This window comes from Schistocerca americana, chromosome 1, assembly GCF_021461395.2.
Source record: "Schistocerca americana isolate TAMUIC-IGC-003095 chromosome 1, iqSchAmer2.1, whole genome shotgun sequence".
NCBI classification, from domain to species: domain Eukaryota; kingdom Metazoa; phylum Arthropoda; class Insecta; order Orthoptera; family Acrididae; genus Schistocerca; species Schistocerca americana.
Genome location: NC_060119.1, coordinates 642463421 through 642481374, shown reverse-complemented (window position 1 = coordinate 642481374; position 17954 = coordinate 642463421).

Below are 17954 nucleotides of genomic sequence, written 5' to 3'. Positions count from 1 at the left end.
AAGTATCTGCACGCCATGCATTCGATCACTCCTGGAGACGCGGCGTCTTCGTCTCCCACAGGCCGTTGCAAAAACTACACTACATGGATCATAAATCTGCCAGCCAGCCCCCTGAAGCTCACACTTTTTCCAGAAGATCATCTGGATGTTTCCATTTCCTCTCCCGCATTCTTACATCCTTAACTCTCCTCCATCAAATACAAATCTCTGTTTTTCGATCGGACGCGTGTCCCGGCGCTTCCCGTGAGAAGATTCCTCGTGAGGCACCTAGTGACCATGATTTGTGATTTTATGCACCAAAAAGGATGTCTTCCCGCCATGTTCAGCCTCAGACCCCGTCGCCCTACCAACAGGTACGCTATTCTGAATTTTATTTTGGGTCCACCAGAGTGCAACCTCCTACTCGCACTGTCTGTGCTACGGAGCTTCTGCTGTCCCCAGCCATCATATGGAGTATCTCTGCAAGTATGTGATTGGCTCTACGAATATTTAACTAATATAACACAGTATGTTAAAACTGTCGCCGGATATCAGCAGAATGAAACATCGTATGTGCCGTATATTAGCTTAATGGGACATCCAACGTTCCCGTTATAGGTCTACAGGGCGTTTGAAATTCTTTGCGTCAAACGCCTAGGAGCATAGATTAAGTCATCTGGAACAATTTTTGTTAGTGACAAAATGTTCACAGAAGTTTCCCAGCGACACAGTGTGTCCTACCGTATTGGTCATGGCCCTGAGAGACGGCAAAGTGTAGGAAGCCTTTGGTGTGCGTACGCCTTGTGCATTGCCTGTGATCCAGTCATCTGCTCCGTCTGAAAGAGGATTAGTCCAGCAAAATTAAAATTCCTGATTCTCTTCTAAAATATCTTGCTCTGCAGAGAGACCGTGGATCCTCTTTTTGAAAATCACTACCAGTATACTGGAGTAAGTAGCACGCAGCACATTTGCTTTGTAGACTCGGCTTTTTTTTTCAGTCGTCAGTCTTCGACTAGTTTTATGCAATTCGCCCGAACTCCTCTCCTTTGCAAACCCTTTCCCTCAGAGTAGCACTTGACACTTACGTCCGCAACTATTTTCTGGGTATATCCCAATCTCTATCTTCCTCTACAGATTTTACCCTCTACGGTTCCCTCTAGTATCATGGAATTTATTCCTTGACTTGCCCCAGCGAGTTCGGTGGAATCTCGTCGCCGTGGGGCTAGTGAGGACTAAAGGACAACTACGATCGTGGAGAAGCGTCAGTCGATATTTGTCTCTAACAAAGACACGATGTAATCTATCACTCTTAGACGTTTGATGCAAAGTCATTGGATTATAGCAAGGAAATGTATAAACACGGACAAAATTCCCACATGCTGAATAATATGTTACTTTCAATATGCATGATTGCAAGATGATGCCTATAACAGAGAAAGAACTCGATTATACCGATTACAAGATTGGTGCCAAATATATGGAGCTCGTCAAATCGTTTAAGTATTTTGTGGCAATACTTTGAAGCGCTGTCAGATGAAACTAACGCGTAACATCAGAGTCAGGTGGGACTATTTGAGGACTGACTTGTCAGAAGGTTTCTCGGAAAAATGTGGTGCACTTATGCAGCTATAAAGGAAATTGCATAGAATCGGCAATGCGATCAGTTTTTCGTCTTGTCCCAGCTTTTGGGGTCCTTATCAAGCAGACAGGGGGCAGATTCCAGAGAGACGCTACTAGAACGAAAACGGGTCTGTGTAGCTCGGAAGCAAGTGTGAGATGCTATGGGAGCTTAAATGGAACTGTTTGGACGAAACCCTGTTGATTAAATTTTAAAACTGCTATCACAGAATCTCTGTGTGACAACTCTGGTGCAACCACCTCATATTACGCTTCGGGATCGTAAGATATTAGACGCACACAGAAGCACGGAAACGTATTTCCTCGCTTAGTGAATTAATGTAATAGGCGGAAAATTGCTAATATTGAAGTATCTTCTGCTGCATGGTGACTTGCGAAGTGTATACGTAAACGCAGACTTACAGTATAACACAGCATATAGAGCTATGAGGGGTATCTATGGGCTAAACAGAAAGTCACTAACGGTAGAGCGGTAGAGAGGGGACTCAGAGGACTGTAAGGGCGGTAACGCCTACAGAGAGCATCCCAACTTTCCATACACCAAGAGGATTCATGTTGGCAGAAAGATCTACTTAGTCAATTCGCCAAGCGAAATGTGATGACCCATGAGATAAGATATGGGTAGCTGCGTTTAGTCCACACGACTTGCTGTATAGCCATAACGACACAGCGGGTGGATAATGGATGCTCCAGAAACACAACACACTACATTACGGCACAGGAAACGCTTTGGCATACAAAACAATTTCCTGTCGTCTCCGAATGGATTAATGCAGATCGTGTATGGTTACTGTATGGTTTTTCAAGGAAATGTTATATTATTCACACTGCGAAATACTAGCAAGATCAGGCAACAGTGATGAATATATAAATCGATCACACAGTCTTCTCTACAAAACAGACCACAAAGGCTAAATTATACTGAAATTATGTCATTGTGGTGACCAGGGGAGATGCGACAGTTCATCCTCGTGCTCCGAAACGAAACTTGGGCTACGAGATCTGTCTGAAAACGGGTCCTATTGTATTGGTTCATAGCAGTACCATTTGGAGACTAACATCGTACCATGAGATGGACCTGATCAGCCATAATCGATATGTAATCTTTAGTAGTAATGCGACCTTGAGAGAAGCCATGGGGCCCATGAAATACCTCGGTATAGTTGCCCAAACTGTCGCCGCCGCCCCGCCACCGCGTTCTTGGAACGTAAACTCGGGCAGAAGTTGGAAAAAGTGTGAAACAAGGCTCATCCGACCAAATGATATTCTAATTCTACTGCTCAATAAGTCCAGATTCTACGGCTTGTTTTCGTACTACGAGCATTTGCATCATTGATGATTCGCTTTGGAAATCCAGATCACCCTATAGTTTCAAATTTCTGGAGCTCTCTTCTTCTTGTTTTGAAGCTGACAGTGCTCGCCAGTAGGATATTGAGTTTTGCAGTGGCGTTTGCAGCTGCCGTCCAGTTTGTTTCGTGACAATCCTCTTCAGTGACCGTCTGTCGTGATCACGCAACATACACTTTCATCCACGTTTAGTTCATGTTCCCTGTTCCCTGTATGTAATGTAAATACTCTATACGGTGCATCATGAAACACCATGCAAGTCGGCTGCTTGGTTACGGTCAGAAAGAATTTGCCCACGTTCGATATCACTTGGCTGAGACTACACAACTACTCCGAACACTGTTCTAATCACGACAGACGCTTGAAACGCATTGAGGACATTGCACAGGAGCCGTTCGTGGTCAAATACAACAGCGCAACCGGTAAGTTTGGCTGGCTCAAATGGTTCAAATGGCTCTGAGCACTATGGGACTCAACTTCTGAGGTCATTAGTCCCCTAGAACTTAGAATTAGTTAAACCTAACTAACCTAAGGACACCACACACATCCATGCCCGAGGCAGGATTCGAACCTGCGACCGTAGCGGTCTCGTGGTTCCAGACTGCAGCGCCTAGAACCGCACGGCCACTTCGGCCGGCTGTCTGGCTGGCATCTGCATTTATGTTCAAGCAATCGTTTCTCGCGGTATTTCTATATTTTTGTCCATCCTCCGTAGGATGGCTTCTGGGTACAGCTGCACGACCACAGCTCGACTTGGTCGTGTGAAGATGTTTGAGTGTCCACCCAAAGATCACTACAAAGAAAATCTGTCATGCACGAAGGCATCCGATTTCTGATTAAGCGAAGAATGATGGCATTTTGCAGCCTCGTTGAGCTAGAACTAACCTTTGGGGAATGAGAATATTTCTAACTTGTCTAGGATCTGTGTATACTCATGTTACCTTACTTACCTCTTTGTCACGAAAAATGAAATTCCAAACTTCATTGCGCGCTCCAATGAAGTTTACCAGTGAACCCTTCAGACAGACAGTACAGCAACATTAAGCAATTTAGGCTGATGGCTTCCGTCGTTTGTCAGATTTTCTTAATGCATCTGAATTTACGGTTCGTGAAATATATCAGTGTCGACGGGAGGAATGAGGTGGTCCTCTGCTTTATCGGAGAAGAAAGGAGCGTGTGGAGTAAACTGCAGCGTAGGACTGGGGTGGAGTGGGTTTTGGACAAGGAGTTGTCAGGTGTATGCAGTTTTATGAAGAATTTATTAAACAAACAATATTCTTCCTGACAGGCATAAAAAAGAACTTAATTGACAGCAAAATACACTTTTTCAAGGCGGGGCTCAACGAGAGTTTAAAGAGATACAATACTTCAGCATAACGAAATCAAAATTCAGATACACTTCGCCCCAGCAAATAGAACCGAACCAACGACAATAATAGGGCACAAAATTTGGTTTCTGACAACAGGCGAAGAATGACAGTAAAATTAGCTCTTGCAGTTAACCGTACGCCAACTATCTAGAAAATAACTCTCTGACTGAGTTAAGACTACTAACATGAGCACTCTACTAAACAGAGATTTACTGCCGTCTCCAAATATTAAATACAACAAAGTTACTATCAATGATCTACATGGCTACCTATGCAAATTTCTCACCAAAATTTTCTGCGCAATATAACATGCAAAACAGATAAGTTTCACAGGGTAACATAACATGATAATTTTCGGTATAATGGCATAAGCGAAATAAGTTACGCTCGCAGCATAATACTGTAATAACAATGTCACATTCTGTACAACGGCACATAAAATGCCTGCAAAAATATGTCGGTGGTCGTCAACAAGGAGGTCGTTTATAACATCTCATCGCCAGTTGTTGGATATTGCCCACTGTTCGATTATAGGGTGCCTAAAGGATGCTGCATTCTCAGAAAGCTATACAACAATTCAAGCAAATAGCATTAGCAGTTTTATTTCTATAAAACAGATTTGACAATACTTAACTTTGGAGTTACGTCAGGGTCGCAAGTAATATGCAAACAGAGATGTTTGTCGCTATGGACAAAGTTCCTGCAAGTTGACACACACATCACTGAGAACTGATCTGCGTAACTAAGTCTGGTCTACAACTGTTCCTATGCTGTCTTACGAAGAGCCGATCTGAGCGGCCGAGGTTGGCAGGATCCGCGCTTATATTCACTTCTTGCAGATGTCGCTCCTGGCTCGGCGCGGTCCTTGTCAGCGGGCTATTGGCTGTCGTTTCCTCACCGCCTTCTCTGGTTTTCCGTTCTTGGTCTTCGTTCCCGCACTTGTGGTTACGCGAGAACACTCTCGGTCGTTAAGTGAAGGCCGTCGGCCACTGCATTGTCCGCGGTGAAAGGTAATGCCTGAAATTTGGTATTCTCGGCACACTCTTAACATCGTGGATCTCGAAGTGTTCAATTCCGATTTTCGAAATGGAATGTCCCATGCATCTAGCTGCAACTACCATTTCGCGTTCAGCGTCTGTTAACTCCCATCAACAGACACAATCACGCCGGAAACCTTTTGACTTGGATCAGCTGAGTACAAATGACAGCTCCGCTAACGCACTACCCTTTTATACCTCATACACGCGACACTACCGTAACTTGTACATGACTTTTGCCATTTCATTGTACTGATCATCGGACACACTCAAGGTACACCTTTTGCTCTTCACTCTGCGCTGTGTTACGTCACTCAAGCAACCAAAATACTGCTGTCGGTCACTAAAGCACCCACGTAGTGTTCCTCTTGTGATAAGGATGCCACGTTTCCATTCTCCACTGGAATTGGAGTGCTCTCGCCCAGGAAAAGACACCAGCCGAACTACTGAATTTTTCGTGTCACGCACTAGTTTCATTTCCTTGGCATATCAGCTTGGAGAATACTTACGTTCTTGGCAGACAGATGTCAGACAGCATGGGCGGCTCTGCTTGCAGCACATATGGGATCAGTAAGAGTCCCCACTGACTCCAAGAAAACTCCAGTGGGCCATCCCTTGCCGCCACCGTAATGTGAAGTCCACAGCGCGCTGCCGCTCACAGTCAAACGCCCGACAGGCCACCAGCGAGTCAGCCCGAAACTCCGACCTGAGTGATGATCATTCCAAGACTCCTACCACCCTTCAGATTCGGCGCGCCGCCAGCAACGAAATAAACGCCTTCTACCTCGCCCCGTGTCCAAGCGCTAGAGCGAGAGCAGTGCTAATGCGGCTGCCGGGCCGGGCAGGTGACAAGTCGTGCCGCGAGCTACGAGTTCAGCGGAAACAATTGAGAAGATGAATGGTCAGGATGACGGGACATGTGTTAAGATATCAGGGAATAACTTCTATGGTACTAAATGGAGCTGTAGAAGATAAAAACTATACAGGAAGACAGAGAGCGGAATTCATCGAAGAAATGACTGAGGACAAAGAGTGCCAAGATGAAAAGGTTGAAGCAGGAGAGGAATTCGTGACAGGTAGGAGCTAGCAAGTCAGAAGATTATTCTTATCTCATCACTCTCCCCCTTCCCACCCCTCCCCACCCCCCCACCCCTTCCGGCCGTGAGATAACTGAATTCTAACATTAGCTACAAATAGTTTTCAGAATATTTTTCAAGCACTCATACGTAATTCTTAGAAGAGTGAGGTATGATGCGAGTCGGTTACTGTTATGTTACAACGAGACAAATTTTACGTCCTCGCCGCTAATTATGGGTGGAAAGTGAACAAAGGATCTGGACAGGCAAGCATAAGACGAGTTAACACAAATACAGTTTACATAAACATCTTGTAATCAACTTGTGAGTCAAGAAATGCTTTACTGTTGACAACTCGTGGCAGCCGTGACTAGCTACAAGCAGAGGCCCGATAAGGGCGTACGTCTGTGTACACTGCACGTATGTCGGTAGAGCTAGCATCAACAGTACGGTGTGCTGTCACTTCGGTGTTACGTTCGGCCCGGATGTAAACTTTTACTGGAAGACTGGTACTAAGGTGCCCGCCGCTTAAAACACCGTCCTCGCGATCTTCATTTACGCCGGCCGCTGGTGGCCGAGCGGTTCTGGCGCTACAGTCTGGAACCGCGCGACCGCTACGGTCGCAGGTTCGAATCCTGCCTCGGGCGTGGATGTGTGTGTTGTCCTTAGATTAGTTAGGTTTAAGTAGTTCTAAGTTCTAGGGGACTTATGACCTCAGTAGTTGAGTCCCATAGTGCTCAGAGCCTTGAATCTTCATTTACCCGCAACCTGGAGGTTCCTGATTGGTGGCTATGTTCAGAGCACAGCTTCCATCGCTCGCAGGGCTCTTCGAAGTACCGTCTCTGCCAGGTCGATAATCTGCGCTAGTACAAAGCGTAGCAATGTTATCAGGAAAGATGGACGAAAATATACCAACACATGTGAATTCTGATCTTTCACTGCTATTAAAATATTATCCTCTGAAGTAATATAAGTAATAGCCGTTAGCTAGAGTAACCTCTCGAGTCTGCTAAATAATAGCTACTATAACCGTTCTCCGGGACATTTTTATGAAACTAAATTGATGGTAATCATTCCTTTCAATAAAGCAAGTAAATTATTACCCACACTATTTAATTATCCCTGAAATTATATGAATCTTAATAAATAATTTTTCTGCTGATTACCAGCTGTTTGCAGTGCGTTCTGTGTTGTATAGTCAATAGTACGCTTGAATGTTAAATCGACATTAGTTAGGTTGATAAATCAGATCGTCTCCAAATGTAGATTCTGTAACGACTGACAGTGGACGATAAATACACTCTGAGACAAAAAAAAAAAAAAAAAAAAACGAAACGACGTACCATGAAGTACTTATCCAAATAGGAAGCAAATCATAGTTTGATGAACATGTACTTACAAACAAATGATTATAATTTCAGAAAAATTGGGTAACTTATTCAAGAGAAATATCTTCGCAAATATCTGAGAACCAAGAACAGCGAAGACATGTCTGGAGAAGCCCCAGACAGCTGTGGGCTAGGGACCTAACAGTCGCCCGCCATACGACTCGGCAATCAGGAGTGATGTTCCGGGGTGCCATTTCTTCTAATGGGAGGACGCCTTTGATTGAAACTTCCTGGCAGATTAAATCTGTGTGCCGGACCGAGACTCGAACTCGGTAACTTTGCATTTCGTGGGCAAGTGCTCTACCAACTGACACACGCAAGCACAACTTACCGTTCTCATAGCTTTACTTGCACTGGTACCTCGTCTTCTGCCTTCCAAACTTCACAGAAGCTCTTCTGCGAGACTGAAAGGACTAGCACTCCTGAAGAAAGGATGTTGCGGAGCGGAGACATAGCTTTTCGACAGCTGGGGGGAGGGGGGGGGTTTGTTTCCAGTTTGAAATTTGCACTCTGTAGCGGAGAGTGCACTGATATGAAATTTCCTGGCAGATTAAAATTATGTGCCGGACCGAGACTCGACCGCCGGCCACTGTGGCCGAGCGGTTGTAGGTTGAATATCATGACGTCACCTAAAATGTGTCAATGAATGTACGTCATATATTTACATGGTAAAAAATTCACGTGATGATATGGTTCAAATGGCTCCAAGCATATGGGACTTGACATCTGAGCTGGCCGCGGTGGCCAAGCGGTTCTAGGCACTCCAGTCCGGAACCGCGCGGCTGCTCCGGTCGCAGGTTCGAATCCTGCCTAGGGCATGGATGTGTGTGATGTCCTTAGGTTAGTTAGGCGAAGTAGTTCTAAGTCTAGGAGACTGATGACCTCAGATGTTAAGTCCCATAGTGCTTAGAGCTATTTGAACCATTTGAGACTCGAACTTGTTTTTCATCTGCGGCACCATTACAGCACAGCGGTACCCGCCGTTTTGTGGCCCTTGATTGTAAGGGCTTATGTTTCAGCAAGATAATGCTAGCCTACACAAGGCGAGACTTTCCTCTGCTTTTCTTCGTGCTTGTCAAACCGTACCTTGGTCACTAAGGTTACTGGATCTCTTCACAATCGAGAAGATTTGGAGCATAATGGGCAGGGTGCTCCAATCAGATTGCGATTTTGACGATCTGGGGCGCCAATTTTGGTACGATATCCCTCAGGCGGTCATCCAACAACTCTATCCATCAACGCCAATCCGAATAACTGCTAGCGTGAGGTAACACACTATTAACTTGCTCGGTCTGAATGAAACGTCCAGTTTTTCTTTTGTTTGTCTTTACATGTACGTCACATCTACCGAGGTCTGTCCCATACGTTTAGGTCCCCGAGGTGCGTCGTTTATTCATTTATTTATTTTCGGCGGTTGTAATTACGACGATTAATTTAAGGAGATATTCGGATGCTTAAAATGGAACTCGGAAGGCCGAAAATACCTTGTCTCGCCCATCACGAGGCACAAGTTTTATTATTCTTGATACTGGCACACATTAATTATGAAATATTTCGGTTGACGTCGTACGAAGAACGTCGAATAACAATTTATATGTTGCGCCGTGACACAATCGAGACAAATTCAAAATTGCAACAAACATTTTCCTGGACTTCTGCATGCAGATACTATTCTGAAGGTGATATACGGCAACGTTGTGATCAGCAGAGTTCATAAAGCCGCGGTTGATACATGTTCTCCTGTGAGCGGCGGACACTTTAGGGCAGGAAGCAAAGGACTGCCAGGCGTAAAGTATGGACGTTCGCGGAACAACTTTTGGCTGGAGTGCTGCTTCGCGGAGCCCGTGTGGGCGGACGCGGCCTGCCATTAGTTAGCTGCGTCCCGAAAGTGGAGGTTAAGTGAAATTTCGTGTCGCTGCGGAAGCAAATATGCTAGAGGGTTTTTGGCGGTTGGACGTAGTAAGCCAGCAGAATGGGGTAACAGCACTCTTTCACAAAGTTCACTTGACGTGTTACATTATGTAAGTGCGTTGCTACATTGTTATATTCACTGAAATCAAGTTATTGACTACGTTAAGAATAAATGTACATAATGTTGAGTACAGATAAAATATATCTACATAATGTTGAGTACAGATAAAATATATCTACAAAGAGGAAGAGTCGATTTGCTAGACAAGCCCTGCTGCGTCCAATGGCTGTTTACATTTCAGAAATTTCCCTCTTATTTTGCATCTTGGCCTTGGTGCCTGAGATTGCTCTCCTTCCTATGACAGTGTTGCACAACATAAGATATTGCTTCGAGACACACTATGTACTTACGTCTGACTTTTTACCCTGTCTTTGTTGAGAGAACTATATACCGCAGTACCACGCTCTTTCTCTCTTTCGTGACACCAGAAACTATTTCGACGCCCACATGTGATGCGCACTCACTCATTCTAAATTTCTGAAAATTGTCAACATTATTAGATTTTGACGATGACATGAGTAGCGACAGTTTTTTTGTCTTGAGGCTCTTGCTTACCGACAATCAGCAATATGGTAGTAATTATATATACAGATAGGACCGAGAGCTCTGTTAGAATTGAATGAGCTAACGGTAGGCACACTTGCGAATTTTTTCCGCTTAAAACAGAATTCTTGATATCCATCTGTAGTTAACTGCTAATTGATAGCCGGCCGCGGTGGCCGAGCGGTTCTAGGCGCTTCAGTCCGGAACCGCGCGACTGCTACGGTCGCAGGTTCAAGTAGTTCTAAGTTCTAGGGGACTGATGACCTCAGATGTTAAGTCCCATAGTGCTCAGAGCCATTTGAACCATTTTGCTAATTGATTACTAAAACCAAATCCATGAAACAGGGCAGCCAACTTACGTTGCTATGTTGCACACTCTCAGGTATAGAACAACATAATAAAGCGAAAGAAAATTGGAAAATTTAACAGAAAGTTTGATACAACTCAAAAGAACAAAGAAGGAAAGCAACAATGCTGATTTTGACATGACTATGACAGTGCCAGCAGGTTTACATGGACCTACAGTGCGTGTTCTCACTAGCAAAGAGAAAAGGTGAATCCAAGCCTTCGGTTAGTTGCTGCGGTGATGAAGAGGGACAGGAACAGAAGGCATATGACACGCACTTAACATTTACGGCTTAAACGACAAAATTTTAGAATATAACGAAAATTGGAGCTCTCTGGTATAATAGATGCATGCAGAGCAAAAATATTAGACGAAAAGATCAAGCCCGAAGTTCGAAACAGGCCGAAGGGCCGAATGAATAAATTTTCTTGGTCTTATTTTTTTTTTCTGGCGTCTATACCGTGTCTTCACGGCATCAGCACGTGGTGAAGATGGTGGCCGGATGCCACTCCTAAGGTGCAGCCACACCCCTCACCCCTCCCTCTTTACGGCATGGGAATTTGTGCATCCCAGCTGTCCGCGTCTGGTATTATCCCATAAGAAACTATGAGAACGCGTTCGAAATGTTTTCGAATCGTGAAACTGACGCTGGAACACCCTTGGTACGCCGGAAGCTTAAAAATTACGTCCAGGCTGGCTGCCACAGCGACCACCGTCCTTTATCCGCCAGGGAGTCTCGCTCCAGTGCCGGCACAGCTTCCCGAATCTCCGAAGCGGCGTGATAACGCAAGCGGCTATGTCGGCGAGGTATGAAGATTATTATTAGGCTCGTGTCTAAAATTAAAGCTACAAACGGAAATTTTCCAAGGTTGCTTTTATTTTGCCACGAAACTGTAGATGCAGGTGATGATAAAGTGGAAACAATATAGACAACTGTAACATGCATAACGGTGGACAAATGTATTCTTTATTTTTTCGAACTCAACTGTTTTGCACACACGGGCTTATAACTGGTTAACGTGCTCAGTATGGGATGTGGCCACCTCTGGAGCAATACAAGCACGGAGTATGCTGTGAATGATGTCTTCAGTCACATACTGAGGCACTAACGCCCATTCTTCCTTCACAGCTGCTCAAACTCTTGGGGAGTGATGGGTGAATCCTGACGAAATGCAAGCCTTCTCCCAAGTGCATCCCACACATTCTTAGTGGGATTCAAATCGTGAGAGCGAGTAGGGCTCGCCATGCGTGCAATATCTCCCGTTTTCGTAAACCATCAAACCACCCGTGCACTATGGGGTCGAGTATTGTCGTCCAACGATACTAAGTCTAGACTCACAACACCTCGCAAAAAACGCAGATGAGGTTCCAAGATCTCGTCATAATACGTGAAATGAGTTAAATCTTGCCGATTCACCCATACAATCCCATAAAGAGGGATTCGATTGGCCAACGTGATCCCTGCCCACACCATTAGGTATGCTCCTCGAAATCGGTCGTTTGGGTCTTGAAATCGTTTTCCACGTTCCCTCCAGATGCGAATCCATCGAGAATACCCTCTAGACTGAATCAGATCTCATCTGTGAAAACAACGATGGCCCCTTGTTCGACCATCCAGGTGACATGTTGATGACTTCACTCTAGACGTTCCCATCTGCCAAAGCCTTCTGCACACCGTTTACCTTGATACAACATGTCTAGCGGATCCTGCGAGGTCGCATGCCACTTGTCATACAGTACTAAGCCCAATAATGGTTTGTTTGATTTAAAATATTTTAAGAGTAAGGAAATTCGGAGGCCTTGCTTTTCAGCACAAAGCAGAACGTTATTAAGCAGATGGTCATTATATTTTGGCTCATCAATGTAGTATGTAGAAACTTACAAAGAAGAATTAAACTCCCTAACGGCCTTTAGATAACACTGTGCGACGTTGCAGCCAGATATTTAAACTACGTGACCGTATCAAGCAGGACACTACTAACACTGTATCCGAACATTATGTGTTTGTTTTTCCTACTCATCCCCATTAACTTACATTATTCTACAGTTAGAGCTAGCTGCCATTTATCACACCAGCTAGGAAGTCTAAGTAATCTTGTATCCTCCTACAGTCACTCAACTTCGGTACCTTACCATACACCAGAATGTCATCAGCAAACAACTGCAAATTGCCGGCCAAATCATTTATGTATATGGAAAACAACAGCAGCTCTTTCACACTTCCTGGGGCGCTCTTGACGATATCGTTGCCTCTGATGGACACTCGCCGTCGAGGGCAATGTACTGGGTCCTACTACTTATGAGGTCTTAGAGCACTCACATACCTGTGAACCTGTTCCATATGCTCGTACCTTCTTTAATAGCCTGCAATGGGACACCGTGTCAAACGTTTTCCGGAAACCTTGAAATATTGAATCTGCTTGTGGCCCTTCATCCATAGTTTGCAGTACATCATTATTCGTAAGACGGGGCTTTCTAAGTCAATGCTAGTTCGTGAACATAAGATTCTCGGTCTCTAGAAAATTTAATATATTACAAATGAGAATTTGTTCTAGGATTCTGCAGCAAACTGAAAGATATTGTCCACTTTTAATAACTTTACTTATGTCTTGACCACACTTCTATTTTCCATCGGCATTATGCGTTTCGACTTTCCTTAATTTTCAAAGACATTGCTATGTCAAAAAGCATTAGACATATTGTATAAAGTCTACATTTGCTCGATGTATTCCAATCTCTATCTTCCTCTACAGTTTTTGCCTTCTACAGCTCTCTCTGGCACCATGGCAGTCATTCCTTCATGTCTTAACAGATGTCCTATCATTCTGTCCCTTCTCCTTATCATTGTTTTCCACATATTTCTTTCCTCTCCGATTCTGTGCAAAACCTCCTCATTTATTACTTTATTAGCCAACTTAATTTTCAATATTCGTCTTTCGAACCACATATCAAATGATTCAATTCTCGTTTGTTCCGGTTTCCCCAAAGTCCATGTTTCACTACCATACCATGCTGTACTCCAGACGTACATTCTCAGATACTTCTTCCTCAAATTAAGGTCGATGTTTGATATTAGTAGACTTCTCTTGGTCAGGAATGCCCTTTTTGCCATGAATATATCTTCAAGAATGAAATTTTCACTCTACAGAGGAGTGTGAGCTGATATAAAACTTCCTGGCAGATTAAAACTGTGTGCCGGACCGAGACTCGAACTCGGGACCTTTGCCTTTCGCGGGCAAGTGCTCTACCAACTGAGCTAGTTCTGCAAGGTTCGCAGGAGGGCTTCTGTAAAGTTTGGAAGGTAGGAGACGAGGTATTGGCAGAAGTAAAGCTGTGAGGACGGGGCTTGAGTCGTGTTTGGGTAGCTCAGTTGGTAGAGCACTTGCCCGCGAAGGGCAAAGGTCCCAAGTTCGAGTCTTGGTCCGGCACACATTTTTAATCTGCCAGGAAGTTTCAATATATCTTCAACATTTCGCGGCCCTGTTAGCAACTGTAGAAATATTAATTTTAATAGCAAACAACCTCAGTTGCACCGTTTATCTAGAATTTACCTAGGTTTCAGTCAGGATAACCTAACCTTCTTCAGAATGACAGTAACTACCGTTTGTCCATAGTGTAAATCGTCAAGATAAAACTACAAATCCATAAATTATCGTCAGACTGTAAAAACTTATCTGAAACTGCCTCGGCCCCACTTCGCGACCGCGATGCGGCAGCCACGTGTGCTGTACTGGAACTGACCGTAGCGTCATGAGGCCCGCCTAGGCGGACACAATACTTTGCGCCTGCGCATAAACTGTATGATAGTTACTGGTTGCGACAAGGTGCGAATTTAGCTCCTGACCTTGAATTTATCAGTAAAATGAAATAAAAGGTATAGCTGAGGAAAAGGGCGTGTATGTTATCCTGTGCAGAACGTACTTAGATCGACTGTTTTAACATTTATGAAGTATTCATTGGTCATGATATGAGGAAGATATCATGTGCTTACAAGGTATAGCCTGCCTGGGAAAATTTTTTGTGCTTAAGCACGAAATTTAATCACCTAAAAAGAACTTAGGAGTAGGAAAGAGTCTTTGGAGAGTAGTCTTTAGACGTAAAAGTAACTTCAAGGGTACCCCAAAGAAGTACTACAGAACCATTCTTTTCCACGGTGTGTATAAATGACCTAGTAGATATCGTCGAAAGTTCCATAAGACTTTCGCAACCGATGCTGTTGTATACAGAAAAGTTGCAACGCTCGAAAATTGTAGCTACATTCAGAAAGATTTGTAGATGATCGATGCTTGGTGTAGTTAGTGGCAATTGACCCTCGGCATAAACAAATGTAGCGAATTGCTTGTACATAGACAGAAAGATCCTTTATCGAAAGAACACATGACTGCAGATCAATCTTTGGAAGCAGCCATATACATAACGTAACTAGGAGAGGTTGGGTACCGGAGTTTGTCTCTTGAACCCATCTCACCTTCAACCTGTCACCCGTTTACAGGACATGTACTGCAACAGAATGGCGGAATTCTGTCGCGTATAAATTTGAGTCTATGTGTGTTCATGGAAAAACTGTTAATTGGGTTTTAATGCTGAATATTGCAATCGATCCCTGTGGGATGGAAGAACGGCAAAATCGATAACGCACTGTCGATTCAATCACTTTGCTTTTAGAGTATTCTACGTAACGTAGTTCATAGATGTTTGCCCACTGATGGGATCGTGTATACGATTGGAGTTCACTCCCTCGGTGTCAGCTAAGTTCTGAAAATGGTGTATTGAATCACCAAAACTGGCATAACGTCAAAACGACGCCTGTAGATGTTTCATTTCATTACTTAAGTGATCGGGATCAGACAATCAATCACATGGATGGACATACAAAAATTTATACCTAGCCAGTGCGCCGGGTCAGTGGTCGTTATCCCGGGTGTGGATTCGACGAGAGGCTGGTTTATGTCCCAGACACAGTGGTCAGTACCCCCTGTTAGTGTTCTAGTCACGAATAGCGATCGGGAGGAACGACCTTAGGTAATGCTTCACATGACCATAAATCTCTATAATTTTACCTTCAACTCGTATATGAGGGAACACTCTTCTAGGAAAATACGCTCTGCTTTTTAACCGTACCGAAATAACGTATCTCTTGTCCCAGGCCTTTCATTTATGTGACTTGCATGATCTACGTGTAGGCGTCTGGTGCCAAATAATGTTCGAAACCTGTCAAGGACTTAGAAAATTCATGTGTGGCGCATGAGAGTGGTGGAGCCGAATTTGGCCGGCTCTTGTCCATCGGTCACCGAATCTGTTGTTGAGAAGCGTACGAACACTTCGACTGAAATGTGCAGGAGCTCCATACTGCATGAACCACATGTTGTGTCGTACTTGTAAAGGCACATGTTCTAGCAGCACAGGTAGAGTATCCCGTATGAAATAATGAAACGTGCTCCATTGAGCGTAGGTGCAAGAACATGGGGCCCAATCAAGACATCACCAACAATGCCTGCCCAAACGTTCACAGAAAATCTGTGTTGACAACGTGATTGCACAATTGCGTGCGGTTTTCTCGTCAGCCCACACATGTTGATTGTGAAAATTTACAATTTGATCACGTTGGAATGAAGCCCCATCCGTAAAGAGAACATTTGCACTGAAATGAGGATTGACACTTGTTGGATGAACCATTCGCAGAAGTGTACCCGTGGAGGCTAATCAGCTGTTGATAGGGCCTGCACACGCTGTACATGGGACGGAAACAACTGGTTCTCCCGTAGCACTCTCCATACAGTGACGTGGTCAACGTTACCTTGTACAGCAGCAACTTCTCTGACGCTCACATTAGGGTTATCGTCAACTGCACGAAGAATTGCCTCGTCCATTGCAGGTGTCCTCGTCGTTCTAGGTCTTCCCCAGTCGCGAGTCATAGACTGGAATGTTCCGTGCTCCCTAAGACGCCGGTCAATTGCTTCGACGTCTTCCTGTCGGGACACCTTCGCTCTGGAAATTTGTCTCGATGCAAACATACCGCGCCACGGCTATTGCCCCGTGCTAATCCACACATCAAATGGGCATCTACCATCTCCGCATTTGTAAACATTGCACTGACTGAAAAACCACGTTCGTGATGAACACTAACCTGTTGATGCTACGTACTGATGCGCTTGATATTACTGTAGAGCAATGAGTCGCATGTCAACACAAGCACCGAAGTCAACATCACCTTCCTTCAATTGGGCCAACTGGGAGTGAATCGAGGAAGTACAGTACATACTGATGAAACTAAAATGAGCTCAAACAAGGAAATTAAGCGTTTCCGGACACATGTCCACATAACATCTTTTCTTTCTTTGTGTGTGAGGAATGTTTCCTGAAATTTTGGACGTACCTTTTTGTAACACCCTGTATTTAATGATGGAATGATCAGCTGCAGAGTGGTGTGATAATACATTGCTTTTTAAAATGTCATAAAGCTGATTTACTAAAAATGGAGTCATATTTCGTAATATTTCTAGTTGGAAGTTTAAAATTGTGATATTAATATTTACGTACTGTTCTAAGGTACATTTCTGCCATGGATACAACTGGGTGCTGGGTACGTAAATATTAATATCACAATTTTAAACTTCCAACTAGAAATATTACGAAATATTACACCATTTTTAGTAAATCAGTTTTATGAAATTTTAAAAAATCAATGTAATATCACACCACTCTGCAGCTGATTATTCGATCATTACATATATCTCCATTGCCAAATAAAGTTAATATAAAACAGGCAGACTGAATCTGGCATAGATGTATACTTGCAGTCGAGTCACAACTCACATATCGACATGATGCTGCAATGCCAAACACCTCCACAACATCGTTGACTCTGAAACCATTGTGGTAGTACCACCTTACCCCATAGAGGGCACTCTGAGTATACACCATCTCTAAAATTTTAAAGCTTTTAATTGCTTCTTCAATAAAATTCTTCAGGGTATCAGACCGCATCGTCATAATTTAAAATGCGCCAACGTTTCGGCCAGCGTTGCAGCTAGCCTTCATCAGTTAACGTAAGGCCCTGATGAAGGCTAGCTGCAACGCTGGCCGAAACGTTGGCGCATTTTAACGTAAGGCCCTGATGAAGGCTAGCTGCAACGCTGGCCGAAACGTTGGCGCATTTTAAATTATGACGATGCGGCCTGATACCCTGAAGAATTTTATTGAAGAAGACAACGGCCGCGGAAGCCTACGCTTACTTTTAATTGCTATTTTATACAAT